This window comes from Macaca thibetana, chromosome 6 (assembly GCF_024542745.1).
Source record: "Macaca thibetana thibetana isolate TM-01 chromosome 6, ASM2454274v1, whole genome shotgun sequence".
Lineage (NCBI taxonomy): Eukaryota > Metazoa > Chordata > Mammalia > Primates > Cercopithecidae > Macaca > Macaca thibetana.
This window is the reverse complement of record NC_065583.1, coordinates 138,924,889-138,931,842: the sequence shown is the minus strand read 5'-3', so window position 1 is coordinate 138,931,842 and position 6,954 is coordinate 138,924,889.

Sequence of the window (6,954 nt, the reverse complement as noted above, 5' to 3'; positions counted from 1 at the left end):
AATTTGCATTTCTAACAAGTTTCCATGTGATGCTGATGCTGCTGGTCTAAACTTTAGTGGCCTCAGTCACATCTAAACACTAGGATTTAGAAGGGATCTGGGTTTCCTCCCTTCCCATAGCCTGTGAAGTGCCCCCAGGGTTGCAGGACAGCCATGTGTTTTTAGAACATCATCTCAAGATCTTGCTGGGGCTGTGATCTTTCACAAAAAAGGAGTTAGCCCTCTCTCCCCACCACAGCTCAGATTAAGTCTTTTCTTTTCTCTGAAAAGACACTAATCCTGAGCATTCGCCAAGGATGGGAGCCGTCTGCTGACTGAGCTGCCACCAGCTTGGCACCAATATTTGCTTAACCTCTGCTCAGCTGTCTTCTGAGCATTTTCTTGTCCTGCCCTTGGTGGGGCTCATGTTTTTCAAGTTCAGTCCTGAGAAGCCTCTTACTTACCAGTGTGAGGAATCCGGGTTTTCTTCCTGCACGTGCTCCTTCTGGATCCTCTACTTGGGCTGTTTGCCATCTCATAGCCTGGCCAGACTAGGGGATGGGGACGGCCCAAACCATCTGCCCCAGCAGGGAGGGGTAGTTTATCACTGACCGTTGGCACATGGTGATAATAAAAAGCATTTTGTTTTAATTTATTTTATTAGTATTTTTAAATGTAGCCTGCACCTGGGTCAGACAGCTCCTCCCCACCCCCACCTTGGTTCTCCAAGGCCACACAAGGTTACTATTCTAGAGGCCTTTAAGTTAAGTACCATTCCCAAAAGGGGCATAGCCACAGGGTCTCCTGGGAGCAGGATTCAGAGTCTAGAGAATACCCCCCAGTTGTCCTAAAAGACTTAAGGCTGCAGAAGGCTTCCTCCCACCACCTGCCCACCGCCTCCCAGTCTCCAAGCCCCAGCATCACTCTCCTGTGTGCTCACTGTTCCCTTCTCCACCCATTAATCAAAACCTGCCCAGCCTCCTCCCTCAACAGATCAATGATCCGTCAAAATCATTCTCCTTAAGGTCTTCGTGGAAGAGCAAGACTTCTCCCAGACCTTGCTGCACCTAAAAAATCAGGGCCCCTAGATTGTCTGTTTGCAAAAGATCATATTGCTAATGGTGGCAATGCAGCCATTTCAGGCCCCAAAAGTGGTCAATTTGGAACAGGTAGCTTCTGACCCCTCGGATCCCCCTCTGTAGGTGAACCCTGAATATTCTATGACACCAGCCTTCTTTTAATAACCAAACAAAATGGCCCAAGCCCCTGTATTAGGTCATTCTTGCATTGCTATAAATACCTGAGAGTCAGTAATTTATAAAGAATTCAGGCTCACAGTGCTGCAAGCTGTACAGGAAGCATAGTGCTGGCATCTGCTTAGCTTCTAGGGAGGCCTCAGGGAGCTTTTACTTATGGCAGAAGGCAAAGTGGGAGCTTGCACATCACATGGTGAAACCAAGAGCAAGACAGAGACGGGTGGGGGCAGGTGCCACACACTATTAAATGGCCAGATCTTCTGTGAACTCAGAGCCAGAGCTCACTTATCACCAAGGGGATCGCCCAAGCCATTCATGAGGGATCCACCCCCATGATCCCAACACCTTCCACCAGGCCCCACCTCAAACATTAGGGATTACATTCAACAAAGGTGGGGACATCCAAACCATATCAGCCCCTATCCCATGGGAGTACAGTGTCCTCCTGGAGACTCCTGAGGGAAGGCAAGAGTGGGGAGACATATGGTCTCCTGGGACAAGAAATCTCTTAAAATTGAGTATTAGTTATCAGTGTTCTTCAAGTTGCTATTGTGGCCTCATCTCTTCCAACCTCTTTAGCTGGCTCTTTCCTTTCTCATCTTCTTCCAGTTCTCCAGCCTCTGAATCTCTGTTTCTCCCTTCTATCCCCAAATTGCTGAGGGAAAATGGAAATCTTCCATACTTTATTATACAATGACGTTTAAGTCTGAACTCTCCCCTTTCCAGAGGCTTCAGGGCCTCTTTTACTCATCTGCTTCATAGGTTTTCCTTAACAAAGAACTAACATCCTTGGCATGAATTTCATGCTTCCAGTGCACAGTGGAACTGCAACAGTCATTTTTGGTTTGAAATAGCAATTTTTCCTTCCTTGCTACCTAGGCAATTTCCTCTTTTGCCTATAAGCCTTACTTTGATTCCTAAACCATAAGAAACTTCTCTTAGGGCCAGTTCATTTTTTTCAATTATTTATGCATATGCATATATATATGTACATATATATAATTTTCTTCCATAATGTAAAACCATTTCAAACATTACTGAAAAACAAAAAACATGATTCCATCACTCTAACAACCATTTGTATTTTCAAATGCTCCATTCTAGTCTCTGTCCACCCACATATATATTTTAAGGCATCTATGTTTTCCTCTTCTGCTTTTTGATTTTACATGACACAACAAACAACTTCCCATGTCTTCATTGCTATTGCTTTAATAGCTGTATAACACTCCATTGAATTATTGCCCCATAGTTTAGCTACCCATTCTCCATCACAAAAGCAGGGATCTTTGTCTCTCTTATTCAGTGATGTACCCCAAACAGTGGGATACAGTGCCTGGCACACAATAGGACTTCAAAAAATATTTGTTAAATTGGCTGAATGAATGAGACACATAGATTGTTTCTAATTTCTCACTGCTATAGACAGGATGCAATACACATTTTTATAGATATAACTTTTTTGACTTTTTTCCCTGATATAAATTCCCAGGACTAGATTAATAAAAACGGCAGCAGCAGCAATGATGATGATAGCTAACATATATGAGCAGATACGACATTCCAGGCTATGTGCTGAGCACTCTACAACCATTATATCTTTGACTCTTCACAGTATCCCTATGAGAAAAGTACTAATTATCCCCATTTTACAGATGAAGAAACAAAGAACTGGTTATTTGCCCAAGGTTACACAGTTTGTACAGGGCAGAGATGGCCTTTGAATTAAGGTTTATACCAGTCCAGATTCTAAGTTCTTTATTATTATTATTATTTTTTTTTTTGAGATGGAATCTCACTGTGTCGCCCAGGATGGAATGCAATGGCACGATCTCTGCTCGCTGCAACCTCTGCCTCCCAGGTTCAAGTGATTCTCCCACCTCAGCCCCCCGAGTAGGTGGGATTACAGGTGCATGCCACCACACCCAGCTAACTTTTTGTATTTTTAGTAGAAATTGGGTTTCACCGTGTTAGCCAGGATGATCTCTATCTCCTGACCTTGTGATCTGCCTGCCTCAGCCTCCCAAAGTGCTGGGATTACAGGCATGAGCCACTGTGCCTGGCCTCTGGCTCTAAAATATTAATGGTTCCTGTTGTCCTCAAAGGAGCTCAATCTAGTACAAGCAAGTGAATCACTTGATACCCAAATTCTGATGGCCATCAGTGTAGGGACACAACCTGAGCACAGGCTGATGGCAGAGATAGCCTCATACTCAGCTCCTGCCATACACAAAGCTCAGCCTGCCTCGTGTTGGCCTCCCAAGCCCCAGAAAGACACTCTTCTGATAAATAAAACCAGGCTTCCATGATCTGACCTAAAGTGCTCATCCTTGAAGAGAATACCTTTACACATGATATAGTAACCTTTAATTATTCATTGGAATAGAGGGCATCTAAATATCTCTTATTCTTGGCCTTTGATCAATGGTTTTATATTTATATTTGAGATGATCTCAAAACTTATAAGCATAAAATAAAACCATGTTGCAAAGTGCTGGAGCAAAAAAGGTCTTGAAAATAACCAAAGACCTTCCTCAGCCTTCCTTCCCTTCCTCCCTTTCTTCATCCTACAATGAATATATCCAGACTTTGGGGTTGGGTACCAGTTGCATAAGACCCCAGGGTATCTGTGCATGCACATCAGCAGTAAAGTACTCCAGGAATTCCTAAAAATTACCTCCCTAGCATCTCATTTGTGACCAAGGACACAAATAATGAGAATGGAAAACATCCTTGGCCAGGGAAGTCAGCTGTTTCTGTTCCCTGATTTTGAATCTGTGAGCAAAGCTTTGCTGTCTTGTCTGGAATCAGAAAGGTCAGTTTAAGGTTAAGCCTAAGTGAACGGTCCATCATGAAGTAAACACAGCACAACCCAGGGCTATGTGCAATGTTATTCTTTCACCTTCTTCCTGGAATTTCAGAGGTTGTACAAATGGAACACAAAAGTGAACAAAATAATGTAACAGTGCAAAACAATGTCAGTGGAGAAATGTTTACTTGAGGATTCAAAAAAGAAACAAAACATACTTTAACTATGAATGTGCCTATCTCTCCACCCAGCTCCCTAAATCCCTCTTTCCTCAAAAGAAAAAATTATCTTTTCTTTCTTTCTACAAGACTATATTGTTTCCAAAACCCTTTCTTTCTCCCTCTCTCTCCTAAATGCACAAAGAGAAAAAACAGGACAATAGAAGTGGATGGGAAAGCTGAAAACTCAGCAAACTCAGTGCTTTTCAAACTTTTTTAAACCAAAAAATCTGATTATGGACAAAACCTCTTTGTAAGCTGTATTAGACAGCTATAGCTGTGTAACAAAACACAACAGCTCATGGCAGCATGTGTTCTTGTACTAATAGATCAACAGGTTGACTATAAGTGAATCTAGGCTGGACTCGGCTCTGTTTCAGGCTACAGGTTGCATTTAGGTCTGTTCTACACCCCTCCCCTTCTCCTTGGACCAGTGGCTCTCTATAGCATATTCTCACAGTAAACAGAAGAGTACGAGAGGTAGGCCAAACAATGCAAGTACATTTAAAGCCTCTATTCACATCACATCCTCCCACATTTCATTGGCCAAAGTTAGTCACATAGCCAAGCCCAAAGTCGGTAGAACAGGGGAGTTATGGTTTGCTCCAAGAGGAAGAAGGAAGGGAGTAATTTTTATTGCTGACCAATAATCCAATCTATCATAGAAACCAAATATATAACACAGAATAAGTGGCTTTTTGCTAGTTGAATGAGGGATGAGGCCCTCTAGACACATGCTCTTCCCCATCCCCAAATTCCCAATGAGTCCTCTGGCAACCTGGCAATCCCACAGGGCATCAAAGAACACAGAATGAAATGGAAGGCAACCTTCCCATTTTACAGATAAGAAAACTGAGGTGCAAATCATCCTAATAACTCATCCACCATCTGAAAAGCATCAGGTGTGAGGCCACAAGTAAGGAGATCCTTTCTATGCTTTTCTGAATGTAATGACAACTGGTCATTTTCCAGTCTCTAGTCATAGTTACAGGGATTATAATGGATAAAGAGTTTACAGTTTGTGTAAATTGCTTGCAGCTGGAGAAAATGTTCACAAACCAGGTAGCATAGTAAATAAAGAAAAGGAGGAAGTGAAGAATATCATTCTGACTACTGACTGAATCTCAAACTACTCATTTCACAGTAAATAAGTGAGAACTAACTACTTCAGTCCCTGCCACCCAACTGTGATTCCATGTAAGTTACAGCAGTGACTGACAAAATAGAAGAGAACACAGTTGAGTTAAATTCTAAATGCATATCTGATGAGGAAAATTGTCAAATGAAAGAGTAAGAATAGCATCAATCACAATTCTATTTGTGGATAAATGAAGGCTTCAGAAGCCAGAGAACCAGGAAAAGGGCAGAAACTGTCGCAAGGTGGCACTTTGTCAGCACTAGAGGCACTAGGGGAGCCCCCTGGTCTAAGGAGGTCAGTCACCAGGGAGACCTGAGAAGTCCAGCTGGATAATGTAGCAGGCAGATATTAGAAACAGAGAGTAGGGTCAACACTACGAAAGACAGCGACTTGAAGAGACACCAAAGTGAGACTAGGGGCATACCAGGGTCCCCAAGATGGCCAGATGTTTCAGCCTTACTCAGCCCATGATTCCAAAGTCAAGGATTGGTAGAAGAGAGGGTCTCTTTCAGTGGTTAGAGGTTGGAGGGGAAGACCAATGTACTCCAGCATCCAGGGATGAGATGAAACGGCGAGGCTATTCCCTGACTTGAGAGTGCCAAGGCCTTCCTTGTCCAGTTCCCTGGCGTGGCCCTCAGCTCAGATCTTGTCCCCCTTGCCTCTCCAGGCTTGAAATGTCAGAGTGAGTAGACAGCACAGGCCACTACAGGTGCTGAAGCTTTTAACCCGTCCAATCCACACGGGGACCCCTCAGCAGTGACTTGTGCTGTGCCACCAGAACTAAGCAGGAACCACATTTCCCAGAGTTCCTTCCTCTACGGTTCCAGATTAAAGCTGGCAACAAGAGAAATCTGTGAGAGGATTGGAAGGCAGAAGGGAAGCAGTAGCCATTCCACTCAGGAGGTTTAATTAGGGACCCAGCGCAGCGGCAGCTCACACGCATCTCAGACCTGCTGCCTCACCTTGACGGAGCAGGGCTCCAGGATCTCTGACTCCCTGGGTCTCCTCCAGCCCAGAGCCCTGAGCCAGGTGCATGTCCAGCCCTGTGATGAGAGGCATCGGCTTTTCCTGCAGGTCACTGTGTTACCACTGCAGGAGTCAGAGACATGGTACAGTTCATTCTTGCTCTCCTGCTTCCATCCAGCTTTCTGTCCCATCTGCAAGCCCTGCTGACCTGAAGAAATGTCAAACTCAACTCCAGATACAGAGGCAACAGCCTTGCCTAGACATTTTTACTAGTTTTCATAATGGGTAAGTCTAATCCCTATGATTAATCCCCTATTCCATGTCATACAGAGTAGCTCTGATTTCCTGATCAAATGCTAATTGATATAACAAGTTACTCCCATGGCCTTAGCAAATGCAAAGACCTTCTATCTCTGCTTCCCGTGTGGTTCCTCTGATCAGAACACTGATGCTTCCTCCAGCCTTCTGCTTTCTTGATGGAACTATTACCACTAAACCACTGCCACCATCACCACCACTGCCACCAAATCATTATCATAATTACTACAACCACCCGACTGTCATGTTCACCCCCATCAAACCACCATC